The sequence below is a fragment of the Phoca vitulina genome, unplaced genomic scaffold, assembly GCF_004348235.1.
Source record: "Phoca vitulina isolate PV1807 unplaced genomic scaffold, GSC_HSeal_1.0 scaffold13, whole genome shotgun sequence".
Taxonomy (NCBI): Eukaryota; Metazoa; Chordata; class Mammalia; order Carnivora; family Phocidae; genus Phoca; species Phoca vitulina.
The window spans coordinates 34,566,435-34,581,108 of NW_022589716.1; the positions used below are offsets into that span (position 1 = coordinate 34,566,435).

The following is a 14,674-nucleotide window of genomic DNA, read 5'->3' on the forward strand; positions in this document are numbered from 1 at the left end:
TCTCTAAACAGTACCTTTTTTAAATTCTCTGCAAAATTCCAGTTGAGCATGCCTTCGGTTTTCTGCTGGGTTCTTGACTGATAAACACTCCTTTTCAAACTATGTGTTCACAGGCTGCCAAGGAAACTTTTACCATCTTGTTTCCAATTTCTCTCTCAGCCTTCTCCCCGTCTCTCCTCAGATTTCTTCCACAGAAAGCCATAGGCCGCCTCCATTCTCCGGGCAGTAACTCACCATGGGCCTGCACTGCCCTTTTCTAAATTTCTTTATTAATTTAAAAACTGCTAAGCCTTCTCCTTAGCTCCTTTTCCCCCACCTTCTCTTTCCCCACTGTCTCATACTTTGTTTCCCCACAGTGGAGAACTTGGACTGTTTGATCTGTCTGCTGTATATTCTGGATTGAGAAACAGCATTAAAGCCCTCTCAGAATACCTCAGGGGAAACATAGTCTGTACACACTACGTGTTTCTTTAAACTCTAAATTTGTAAACTATCTAAAAAAAAAAAAGTAAGATAATTCTGCCTAAAGGGATAAAAAAAAAAATTGACCACCCTATCAATTTTGCCCTCAAGGTTATACAGAGTATTCCCACACTGGCAGCACAGTCAAGTTCATCTTCTTTCAGACTAGATCACTATTGTTACTAGGCACATGGGCTGCTAACTATCTCCAAGGCTGCAATAAATCAGTGGCCCAACCGTCTTTTCCACCATTGAAATTTATGGCAGAAAGAGTCACAATAGTCATCTTGGCTCTCTAGGGTGCTTTCTCACTAAAGACCATGAGTGTGGTGGTCAGACATAACCTATAATAATAGCTTTGTCTTTCTAGTGTATGGCTAGAGGGAAAAAAATAAATAAAAATGCCCTTGCTTTCTTATGTTAGAATGCACAACAGAAGCATCCAAAAGCTGACAGATCATTCAGGATTTCTAAGCCCCCTCCTCCCTTCCTTGCTGAGAAAAATAATGATCTGTTGATCTCTAATTGTCATTCAAACTGTGGGCCCATGAAGCCAGCATCTGTCTCCACATTGGCCTCCTCTTCTCTAAATGTACTGGCTGTCGGGGCACCTGGGTGGCTCAGTCGTTAAGCGTCTGTCTTCGGCTCAGGTCGTGATCCCAGGGTCCTGGGATCGAGCCCCGCATCGGGCTCCCTGCTCCGCGGGAAGCCTGCTTCACCCTCTCCCACTCCCCCTGCTTGTGTTCCCTCTCTCGCTGTGTCTCTCTCTGGCAAATAAATAAATAAAATCTTTAAAAAAATAAATAAATAAATAAATAAATGTACTGGCTGTCACCAAAAGGGAAATAGCACTTTTTGTGACACTTTCCAAACTGCATTACTCATGAAGGGCTGACAATAATTACCAATTGAAATGGATGCCCAAAATTATGACTGTAGAGCCTACAAAATAACTGATATTTTTACTACAGTTCAAGAGTATGAGACTTCATAAGTGATTTTATGACATTTTGGCTACTCATCACAGGTACAAATTATCCATGCTCAATTAAAGAAAGATGAAAGTTCAGCTTTCTATAATTAAACCAATAACTTGTTCAGCCTCAGGGCTGGAAATAAATGTTAAGGATTTGTGTCTCTTGTAATTCTGAATGAAGAATTAAAGAGGAAAATTCTACTATTATTGACTTTCTTAAAATCAAGTCCTTATACCTACTGGAAATTATTCATGATGAGACTCTTAGACAAGGAAAAAGTAAGTCATTCTCATACTCTTCTGGCTGCCAAGTAGTGAATGACTTTCTTCACTATTAAGTTTTAAGTATTGTATCATTTAGATCAGGCTTGGTAAATCAATCCAGATACTTTGGATCCTGCTGCAAACATGATATGAAACTTAAGGACTTGAAAAATACCTAAGAGTATATTTAATTGTGAAAGAAAAAGCCCAAATAACCAGCTCTGCAACTTACTGCTTTTCCTTATTTGTAAAATGGAACAGGATGATCAGCTGTATACGTTAACTTGGCTAGGCTTTGTCCTCATTTAGTCAATCAAACACTAAGCTAGGTGTTGCTATGAAGGCATTTTGTAGACGTGATTAAAGTTCATAGTCAGCTGAATTAAGTAAAGGAGATGAACCTAGACAATCCATATGGGCTGATTCAATCAATTGAAAGTCCCTAAGAGCAGAATTGAGGCTTCCTTAAAGAGGAAATTTCATCTGTGCTTTCAGCTCATGCCCAGAAACTCCAACCTCCCCTTCCTGAGAGCTTGCCCTACAGATTACAGACTAGCCTAGCCACCCCCCTTGTATAATCCAATTCCTTGCAATAAATCTATTTACCTACTTAGCTATTTCTATTCTAGCGGTTCTGTTTTTCTGGTTGTATCTGACTAATACATAGGGATAATAATGGCTATTCTGCAGGAGTGCTATTTAATATAGAGATTATATGCATAAAAATTCTTTTATCACAAAATGAATGTAAGGAAATATCTGTAGCATTACTGATTGATGGAACCCCAATTCAGCTAATAACTCCATATAAATGACACTCTTTCCTAACAGGCCGTACCAAACTACTGTGTTCTCCAGATATTGCAAATTCTCTTACATTCTCCTATTGCTTTTTAACACTACCAGACCCTGCTTTACAGTTCTGAAGACTAAGACAGACAACCATCCCTAGGCTACAAGCATCCAGATGTGGTACTCTTCACATGAAACTAATAAAGAACCAGAGAAAGAGTCTGTGAACAAGGGTATCAGAGATAAAGGTGAAGGCATAGGTGTAGGGTCAGAGTTCAAACAGAAGCCTAGACAAGCCTGAGATAAAGAATGATTCCAGAGTCAGAGATAAAGGATAAAAAGTTAAGTGAAATCAGTAGGTGGCACCCACTCTAGAGAACTCAAGTCTTACCTGAGTTTGGGCTGGCTCAGCTCCCCAGTGGGCAGGTGAGTTGATGGGCTGGGAAAAGAGGACTTCTGATCTAAATGGTGTTCCAAATGATGCTTAGGATCAGGAGTTCTCATACTTGAGAATCAGATAACTAGTAGCACCTTGTGGGAGAGATAATCATCAAATTCAGTTCCTTTTCTTTCAGGTCACACAGCCAAATTATACCCCCCAGTCTCCCTGGCAGTTAGATCTGGCTGTTAAGACTGAGTTTTAGCCAGTGGGATGACAGTGGAGTTCCAGGTGGGGCTCATAAACACCTCCCATACACAACTCTTCCTGCTCTTTTCCTCTGCCGTCTGGCTGAAATGGAGCCAATCCCCAGGACAGCCATAAGAGCCACATAGTGAAGGTAGAAAAGCCACAAGATTCAAAGAGCCTGGGTCCCTGAGTCACTGCTTGAAGGAGAGACATCCAGAAGAGTTACCTGCCTAAGAACAGCTGCATTAGATTATTATGTTAGCAAAATGTGAACTTGAACTGTGTTAAGCCACTGAAATTTGGGAGTTTATCTGCTAGGTCAGCCAGCTCACAAAAATTGTTAATGAATTTGGCACACTGTTGCCAAAAAAAAAAGGGGGGGGGGGGCAAAAAAAACCTTAACATATAGAGCACTGGCTTACTCAGGTAGCCAACAGCCTGGAAAATGAGAGTGGAATATGGGAGATGGGAACTCATGCTACTCAGAAGAACAATCCAGCACTTAAGCCAAGATCAGAGGCTTGTCCTAAAGTCACAATAATAATATGACCACTATTTTAACTTTTTTCCCCAATTTCCTTCCCCATAATGGCCAGATTCCTCTTTCCTAGTTCCCATTTCCCCTCTTCAATCCTTTAATCAGACTGCCTATCCTATCTGAATACACCATCCTCTCCTCTTTTCATCCAAATCCTATTCTTTCTCAACACCAGATCAAGCCTCACCTCTCTAGAGGTGAGAGCACTTCTAGAATTGCTTTAACACATGGCAATCCCATCCTCCTCTAAATATACTGTTCAGACCACTCATCTGGACATTTAATTACACACTGTTCTGTAATGTCCTTTAATTCCCCCCCCCAATGGATGCCTTGTAAACTTCTTTAGGGAGGGACCAAGCCATATATTAATTGATTCTCCCACCCAGCACCTTGTAGAGCAATGGACATGCATAGTGGCTCTTAGTAAATGTCAAAAATGAATCATGAATCTAACTTTTACAGTAAAACCAATAGTAAGCTGAGATGGTTAATGAAGAAAAGATGCTAATACAACATAGTAGGAATGGCCAAGAGATGTCTTTGGAATACTAACACCAATGGAGTAGTGGTATGGCTCCAGGAGCACTATGATGAGTAGGACTGTAAGTCCGTATACAGGCTTCTCAGGAAGGAGTGCTGCAATCAATTAGCAAACTATCTGCAGGCACTGGGTAGGGAAGTGCATCATGAAGTTTTACTTTTCGCCATAGGCTTATAGCCAATGATCATGATGGTTAGAGTAGACAATACCACTTGGATGTCACGCTGGCATCTCATACTCATTTTATCTATTACTACACTCTTAATCTTATACACCCATATCTTGTCTTCTCCCAGCTTTCTTCATCTCAGTGACACTGCTGTATATTCAGCTCCTCAAGGCAAAAATCAAAGAGTCAATCTTGATTATTCATTCACTTTACCTCACTCTTTCCCAACATCCTGCCAATTCTATCTCCAAAATATCTTCAGTTTGTCTATTTCTCTCTCTCTCCTCCAGTCTACTACCTTAGTTTGCTCCATTACCATCTCTCATCTAAGACTATTGAAATAAATTCCTCTTGATCTCCCTGCTTTTATTTTTTGTCATCCAATAGCCTATTCTCAACACAACAGCAGAATGATTTTTTAAATCATTAATCAAATATTGTCATTCCACTGCTTGAAACTTTCTTGTAGGCTCCCTTCCCTTTGTACTTACAATGAAATTTGAGCTCCTTTTAATGGCCTAAAACCTACAAATTTGCCTTACCAACTTCTTTGACCAGTATTACCCTAGGTCATTGGGCTTCTGCCACACTCAGCTTCAAACACATCAAAGTATATCCGTGTCTTACACAGACTTTGAACTTGTTATTCTTTCTGTCTGGAATTCTCCTGTCTCAGATCTTTGCATGGCTGGTGCTTTTATATATTTCAAATCTCAACTTAAATGCTAACTCTTCAGTGAGACCTCCTTGGTTACCTTGTATAAAATATCCTCCAAGTCCATCATTCTTTATCATTGTACCCTGTTCACTTCTGGAATTATTTGTTTTCCTGCATTTTTTTCTACCTCCTTGACTGGATCATTACCTCCATAAAAACAGGGACCTTGCCTAACTTCATCATTACTATATCCCCAGCAGTGTGACCCTGGTAATCTCATTCCCTTTTGTAACCTTTATTTTCCCCATTTTTAAGATGAGAATTTGGGATTAGGAACTCACTAGAAAAAGGCTCTGACATTCTTTGCATCCACAATTCCAAAGAGGCTTTAGAGCTCAGGGCTTTCCAGACACTGACATTTCTAAATGCATTTTTCAAATGAAGTCAACCCCCTCAGGCAGCCCAGTGGGGAGGTCATAGAAAGTCAGCAAGAAGGAAGTCTGGTGAGCTGAATTATACAGTTCCTTTGCCATGCCACTCCACCCATACTGAGGAGATGCAGCTCATTAGGTACTAAATGTTTAGTGACTGTCACTATTAATTGGTGGGTATTAATACTCTAAGGAGACAGTAAATCTCACACTGGACTCAATGACATCAGCCCCTTGCAGTCAGACAAAGCATTAGCACTAAAGCACAAAAAGAACCCAGAGATCATTCCTTCCCTGCTTATAAGAGTAAATACTGGCTGCTATTTATACTGAGCATTTACCAGAATCTATATTAAATATTTTACATTTCTTTATCATTTCATTTTCACAATAAGCCTAAAGAATAGGTACTTATATTGTCCTCAATTTATGGATGGGAAAACTTTCATACAAAGAGAAGAAGCCCCTTGCCAAAGATCACAGAGCTGATAAGTGATGGATCCTAGATTTTAATTGGGGTCTGTCTTATTCTAAACCCTATGATCTTAACTACTAATATTGCCTGTTTCTTACAATTATCATCTCATCATATGATTACAATTATTTTTACCAAAGCCTTTTCTATTCTTCAAGTCTGAGCTCAAGTGGCACTTCTTCTATGAGGATATATCTGACCTCCAGACACACCCACCCTCTACCTTACCTTTTCCTGCATTAGTCACATGGAATCAATCACATAGGGGAAGGAAGATCAGTAACTAACATTCATTAAGCATATACTACACACACTGTCACAACAAAAGCTTATCTCACTCTCTCAACTCTCCTACAAAATAGGCATTAAATCTGTTCTGAAATGTGAAATGGCTTGGGCAGGGTCTTATGGCTCAAAGTTGGCAGAATCAGAACTTAAATCCCAGGTTGGCTTGATATCTGTCTGAGCCCAAGGCATTTCCACAAAGTTACTCTGAACTCTCCATTACACCCGTAGATTAAATAAATCTCCCTTTAATAAGCCCTCAAAGTGTCATGAACCTCTTGTTTGTAGTATTTTTCATAGTTATAATTTTATATATAATTATATGACTAATTCGAACTCCCCTTTTAGCCCCTAAGTCCATGAGGCAATGAAAATATCTCTTTTTGCTCTACTAAATCCCCAGCACTCAACAAATATGTTTAACTGAATGAATAAACTGTGTACATTTCATTTTATACATCTCATGTATAAGCTTAGCCCATTTCTGCTAGACTATAAGCTCCCTGAGGTAGGTTATCTACATCATTTATCTCTGGATCCTGCATAATGCTTTGTACATAGTAGGAACTCAATAAACATTTGCAAAATGAAACTTACTTATCAGTCTGTACTATTTCAACCTTTACATCATCAAAACTCCTAAGCAGGCACTAAATAAAATCACAGAGTAGAAAGGCCATATAGATCCTTTACAAGAGAAGTCTATAATCTAACAGGTATAGGTTTGAAAACCAAGGAAAAAAATAACTGTAGTGTGAAACCCAAGTCACACAGCTGTATGAGTCAGGATATGTTAAGCTATGCTGCTATGATAAACACCTGACCATCTCAGTGGCTTAAAGCAAAGTTTTATTCCTCATCCTCACTATACAGATGTTTCAGGCTGGCTAAGGGCATTGTTCCACACATTCCTAACTCCAGGGCCCAAGTTAACAAAACAAAACTGGTTGCCATGACAGAGGGAAAATGAGAGCAAAATCAATCACATAGCAGCTCTTAAAGCTTCTACTTGGAAGTAACAATGTGTCACTTCTACTCATATTTCATTGGCTACCTTTGAAGTGTGGGAGTGTTCTCCTATCCCAGAGCAGGGATGAAGAAGTAAAAACATTCAGTGAATGGCACGATTACAATAACAGACTGCTTAAGAGGAAACATTAAGAAATAACTTAGTTAGGGCGCCTGGGTGGCTCAGTCGTTAAGCGTCTGCCTTCGGCTCAGGTCATGATCCCAGGGTCCTGGGATCGAGTCCCACATCAGGCTCCCTGCTCTGCGGGAGGCCTGCTTCTCTCTCTCCCACTCCCCCTGCTTGTGTTCCTGCTCTCGCTATGTCTCTCTCTGTCAAATAAATAAATAAAATCTTAAAAAAAAAAAAAAAAAGAAATAACTTAGTTAGAACCTGACATATCATCCAGCAAAAAGTATCTCAATCACTATTCTAAAAGCAATACATTGTTAATACAATGATGAAACTGATAATTTTTATATCAGCTCTTGAGCATCTGTACCTCAGTGTCCTTATCTGCAACATGGGAATAAAAATAGAATTTCAGAGCTGCTTTGTAAATGGTAATGATGTATATGAAAGCATCTGTCAAAGGCCTGGCACTAAACACTGGTCTTTAGGGAAAATACAAGTATTGTCTTTGAAATATAGGAAAAATTAATTCCCCCAGATAGATATAAAATGACTTACTTTCCCTTAAGCTTGACAATTGTATTTGGCTGATATTGGCAGTCTACCTGCTAAAACGACTTGCTTCATACAATCACCCATATATCCCTCTAATACCAGTACTCAAATAATTATAGAAGGACCAAATGTACCATATTCTATGGCAAAAGAAGGTTGGAAAGAAGAAGGTAGTGAAAGAAGACTATTAAAATAACTGGAAACTACCTGTCCTTCCCAGGCAGAACCAAACCACTTCCATCCAGTGGGCTATACAGCTGCCATGATTCCTCTATCCTGCTTTATTTTTTGTCTTCACATTCCTCCCTTGCACAGAGCTCAATGTAGGTCCAGTGTTGCACATCCCCCAGCTCTCACCTTATAGCTAAGACTCAGGACCAGAACCAACAAGAGAGTGGTATTTCCCATGATGGGCAGCATTTCCATCCTCTTACTATCCACACTCACCCAAGTGTATGATTGAAAAAGCTTTAAAAGGCAAATACCCCAAAATAAATATTACTATATCCCCTTTCCTACTCACACTTCCATACAAATGTTCTCAGGATGAGGGGAAAAGCACATGTCAACGTTGTATTGTTTCTTAATAGATGCACTGAGAGGAAGTTCTTCACTTTTTCCTCCCTCTACCCTCAGTGATACTCCTAAGGATGAGACCTGATTCCAGGACACTGGGCTATGTTTGCAAGTGGAGGGGGGCTATTAAGCAATAAAATATCACCATTTATATGCTCCCTTCTGTCTTCTCTTCTTTTCATGCTAATGGAATAATAGGGTGTGGACATGTTTCCAGATGGGAAGAGACCTGGCCTTATTGCATGTTAATTTTTCTTCCTTCTCTTCTATTCCTGCAGCGTAAGTGGTAAACTGGCCTAGAGTAAGGTCAATACTGCATTTGGAATCGTGAGTGACATAAAACAAGAGAGTATCAAGTAACCACCACTGGCATTTTAATTTTCAAATTGTTTTTCATCTTCTGTCTCACTGTGTATAGCGATCTATATGAGCTTCCTAGAGCTGCCACATCAAAGAACTCACAAACTAGATGGCTTAAAATAATGAAAACTTATTATCTCTCAGTTCTGAAGTTTAGAAGTCTGAAATCGAGGTGTCAGCAGGGTTATGTTCCCTCTGAAACCTGTAACGGAATCCTTCCTTGCCTCTTTGTAGCTTGTGGTGGTTTGCTAGAAAGCTTTAGCATTCTTGGTTTATAGCTGCATCACTCCAATCTGAGCCCTCATGGTCACATGGCATTCCTCCTTTCTATATCTTCACATAGCCATCTTCTTCTGCGGACACCAGTTATATTGGATTGGCGCCCACCCTACTCCACTATGACCTCATCTTAATGGACTTTATTTCCAAATAAGGTCACATTCTGAGGTCCTGGGGCTACAACTTCAACATAACCTTTTTAAGGCAGGGACACAATTCAATCCATAAAACAACCTTATGGGTAAGATTTTCAGTAGGTATTATTATTAACAGGTTGAAAGAGTTTATATGAAATGTCTAGGTCTATTGTCTAACCTCCTCATTCTATGCATAAGAAAACTGATTCAAAGAAATGAAATTACCTCCTCAGTGTCTCATGGCAGTGACAGATGTCAAGGTAACAAATGGGAAGTGGCAGGGTTATCTGGTTTAGTGAGGGTCACCTCAGTGATCTCCTTTGCTGATTCAGCAGATTTGTAGTCTTCAAATATATCTTTTCCAAATGTCGTGCTTGGTGGAAGAAGATGAGCATCCTAGATAGAAGAGAGCAGGAGGTCAGCTGAGGGTTTCATAAATATTCTCCCCTTCCTGGAACTGACCCAAGACTAGTCTCAGGGTTAGCCCACAGCTCTGGACAGACATGCTTCTCCCTCCCATCATGTATTTCCCAGGGAACTCGCAGCACGTGGCTGTTTTCCAGTGGCACTACTATAATACCAAATAACTACCTGGGGATCAGATCTGCTCTCCTCTCAAATGCAATATTACTGACCTAGGTACTAGCTTGAAACAGCTACTTAATAATCCATCATTTTCTTTGCATTTTTAGTCCACTCTTTTTGCACACATAATCTGCTTCTCACTGTATCTCTAAGAGAGAGGCAGAGCAATTATTATTTGAAAAATGGGAAAATAAAGATCAAAGAGGCTAGGAGGAATGTACAAATTTATAGCACAATTTAGGAGGTGGACTACAATCCTAGAATCTCCCAACCTACAGAGTCCCCATTGCCCTCCTTTATCCACTATGATATGCCTTTGAAATTGGGGAAAGGAATAGTCATAAGATTTCAGAGCTGGAAGGAAATTAATCTTATTAAGTAGTACAGAAGGAAGAGTGGAGGACAAACAATTCCCAAGATGTACACTAAAACATGGAATAACTGGCACCCAACGTGATCTGTGTCAGTTAATAATTTCACCTTTCCAGTGTAAGAGAAATATAAAATACACACAAGCTTGTGAAATAATATAACACCTATAAAATCCTTCAAATGAAAACTGAAGATCTACCATAATCACTGGCTCTGAAATAATTTGGAAGCCCTACAATTACCTTTTCTGTGGGTTAAAAACTGCCATACACCACAAAATTAGTCTCTACCAATCCATTTCCAAAACAATCAATAGCAATACATTAAAAAAAGAATGAGAAATAATAAAGACCAATAAAACTAATCACATCAGAGAAAACTCAAGCATGACCTTTTGAGCAATACCATTTGTTTAGCTGACACTTTGTATGATAAATAACTTTTAAATAAATGAGTGCAGGCCAAAAGTGATAAAAAGAACAGTATATGAACATAATTTCAATGCAGATCTTTAATATGGCTTTCAAAGCAATCTTACCATCACCTGAAACAACACAGCTTCAATTTAAGGAATTTATCATATAAATGATAAAATATTTTGAAATGTCAGTGCTGAGTCCAGAAATCATCAAAGGAAACATAAGATCAGTAGAAACTGAAAAACTTGATGACTGCAGCAAAAATACCATGATAATACACCATCTTGTCAAATTATATTATTCTCTCTGGCATCAGTATCCCATCCTCTGAAACCTGTCCAAATGCTGTAGCAAACAGTTAAAATATTTTATTCAGGTGTATGTTTATTTGCCTGTTTTTTAAAGACTTCTTTATCCTCTACCCTCCATTTATCTGTCACAATCTTTTAGAATCAAGAACATGCGTGTTCCCAATATTATGTAATATTTATGAGACACTCACAGTGTGCTCATTGTAGATAACATGCTGGAGGTCTGTAATCTCCATACCCAAACTTCTTGACCCTGGCTCCCAGAGAAATCAATCAATAAACACCAACACCAGTAATAAAACCTTGTAACGAGTGTTGAGCTTTTAGCTCTGTGCCAGGTACTATGCTAAGGGCTCACAGGCATAATCTTTTTCATCTGCACAACAAATGTGCAATATAGGCATTATAATGATCCTCATTTCACACAGAAGAAAACAGAGACTCAGGAAGGTTAGGAAACATCCCCAAGATCACTCAATTGATATAAACCAAGGTCTTTACAACTCCAACACTTAATGGACAGTGCTTGACCAATACACTGTGTGGCTTCCCCAATTCGCCTTTCCTCTGTGCGCGCTGGTGAAAGAGATACTGCAGTAAAGACACCCTTTCTTTATTCAGCATGTTGTGCACATTCTCCTACTGAACTAAGTCACTGCACACACCAAAAGACTTAGGGAATGGCTGAAAAGTGTATGGGACAAATGATATAATAGCAGAAATAGAATGAAATGGAAAAATGTGAAAAGGAAAAAAGCAGATTTTAAAACATTACAAATATGAAAAATAATGTTACCCTCTCTTGTTTACTATAGTCTAGGGATTTTCTCAATTACTTTTCTATATTAATTCATTAACCCCTCACAACAGCTCTATTTATTTGCATATATCAAGTATATTTGTTTTCTTTGGCTGCTGAAGCAAATTTCCACAAACTTAGGGGCTTAAAACAACAGAAGTTTATTTTCTTATTAAGATATAAGTGGTTTGACTTGTTTATTTTTATTTTTTTTAATTCCAGTATAGTTAACATAGAGTGTTATATTAGTTTCAACAGAAATGTATTATCTTGGGTGCCTGGGTGGCTCAGTTGGTTGAGTGACTGCCTTCGGCTTGGGTCGTGATCCCGGAGTCCTGGGATCGAGTCCTGCATTGGGTTCCCCCTGCTCTGCGGGGAGTCTGCATCTCCCTCTGCCTCTGCCTGCCGCTCCCCCGGCTTCTGAATTCTCTCTCTCTCTCTGTGTCAAATAAATAAATCAAATCTTAAAAAAAAAAAGAGAGAGAGACGTATTATCTTACAGTTCTATAGTTCAGAAATTTGAAGCAGGTCTCAATAAGCTAAAATCAAGGTGCTGGCAAGGCTTCCTTCCTTTCTGGAGTCTCTAAGGGAGAATCTGTTTCTTTGACCTTTCCAGCTGCTAGAGGCTGCCCACATCCCTTAGCTCTTGAACCTCTTCCTCCATCTTTAAAATCAGCAATGTCTGGCCATGTCTTCCTCACACTGCCATTCCTCTGGACAATTTTCCTTCCACTCTTAAGGACCCTTGTGATTGATATGAGGAATTCTTAATCTCAGGAAACAAACTGAGGATTGCTGGAGTGGTGGGGGGTAGGAGGGATGGGGTGGCTGGGAGATAGACATTGGGGAGGGTATGTGCTATGGTGAGCGCTGTGAATTGTGTAAGACTGATGAATCACAGACCTGTACCTCTGAAACAAATAATACATTATATGTTAAAAAAAAAAAAAAAGAAGAAGATAGTAGGAGAGGCAACCCACAGAATGGGAGAAGGTATTTGCAGATGACACTACAGATAAAGAGCTGGTATCCATGATCTATAAAGAACTTCTCAAACTCAACACTCAAAAAACAAATAATCAAGTCAAAAAATGGGCAGAAGACATGAACAGACACTTCTCCAAAGAAGACATACAAATGGCTAACAGACACATGGAAAAATGTTCATCATCATTAGCCATCAGGGAAATTCCAATCAAAACCACATTGAGATACCACCTTACACCAGTTAGAATGGCAAAAATTGACAAGGCAAGAAACAACAAATGTTGGAGAGGTTGTGGAGAAAGGGGAACCTTCTTACACTGTTGGTGGGAATGCAAGTTGGTACAGCCACTTTGGAAAACAGTGTGGAGGTGCCTCAAAAAATTAAAAATAGAGCTACCCTATGCCCCATCAATTGCACTCCTGTATTTACCCCAAAGACACTGATGTAGTGAAAAGAAGGGCTATATGCATCCCAATGTTCATAGCAACAATGTCCGCAATAGCCAAACTGTGGAAAGAGCCGAGATGCCCTTCAACAGACGAATGGATAAAAAAGATGTGGTCCATGTATACAATGGAATATTACTCAGCCACCAGAAAGGATGAATACCCAACTTTTACATCAACATGGATGGGACTGGAGGAGATTATGCTAAGTGAAATAAGTCAAGCAGAGAAAAGTCAATTATCACATGGTTTCACTTATTTGTGGAACATAAGGAATAGCACGGAGGACATTAGGAGAAGGAAGGGAAAAATGAAGGGGGGGAAATCGAGGGAGAGACAAGCCATGAGAGACTTTTGACTCCGAGAAACAAACTGAGGGTTTTAGAGGGGAGGGGGGTGGGGGAATGGGTTAGCCCGGTGATGGGTATTAAGGAGGGCACGTAATGCATGGAGCACTGGGTGTTATAAAAAAAACAATGAATCGTGGATCACTACATCAAAAATTAATGATGTATCATATGGTGACTAACATAACATAATAAAATAAAATTTAAAAAAAAATAAAGAAGATGGTAGGAAGGGAAAAATGAAACGGGGGAAATCGGAGGCAGAGACCAATCCATGACAGACTATGGACTCTGAGAAACAAACTGAGGGTTTTAGAGGGGAGGGGGGTGGGGGGATGGGTTAGCCCAGTGATGGGTATAAAGGAGGGCACGTATTGAATGGAGCACTGGGTGTTATACACAAACAATGAATCATGGAACACTACATCAAAAACTAATGATGTAATGTATGGTGATTAACATAATAATAAAAAATTTAAAAAATATATAATCAGATAATGGAGAGTTTTAAATGCAAAAAAAAAGGATCCTTGTGATTACACTGAGCACACCTAGATAATCTAAGATACTCTAACTTATGGTCAGCTGATTAGCAACCTTAATTCTCCTGTGCCCTATAACCTAACACAACCACAGGTTCTGGGAATTAAGATGTAGCTATCTTTGGGAGTTATTATTCTCTCTACCAGGGTTGGCCTTTTGACCCCCAAAGATTCATATCCATCACAAGCCATTACACCAAGTAATGTCTGTATTTTCTCTGTTGGAACTTCTGTTATCAAACAAAACTCAGAAGCCAAAGAGATTCATATAGTGCAAAAAAAGGAGTTGAGGGAATATATACAAGGCCTAGAGGCCACTTACTATACATCCTTGCCTCCTCATCATCACTCACTGCATTAAGTATGATTCCCAGGAGGGCAGTTGACTCATAATGAGGAGCTCAGAGTTGATGAAAACCACAGGGGGGGTTTAAGAAAAGTGAATGATATGGGTAAATAAAAAACTGAACTCATTGGCTTGTGTGGAATTGAAAGACCACAGAGAAGCAAGTTCAAGTCTGATTTCCAAGATTTATAGCTACACCAACTTGGGATGGTTTTATCATCCCCATGGCCCTGAGTTTCCATATCTATAAAA

The 14,674-nt window shown here is 39.4% G+C and overlaps 1 long non-coding RNA gene across 1 annotated transcript in view; it reads right to left on the bottom strand.

The window, feature by feature from the left end:
* Nucleotides 1-2,891: 2,891 nt before the first annotated feature.
* The window catches only part of LOC116636746, a 31,244-nt gene continuing 19,461 nt past the window's right edge, over nucleotides 2,892-14,674 (bottom strand). The window contains exons 2-3 of the long non-coding RNA XR_004300387.1: nucleotides 9,493-9,663; nucleotides 2,892-3,025 (exon numbers count right to left, since the gene is read on the bottom strand). This is a non-coding gene — a long non-coding RNA (uncharacterized LOC116636746). The remainder of the gene's footprint in view (nucleotides 3,026-9,492; nucleotides 9,664-14,674) is intronic.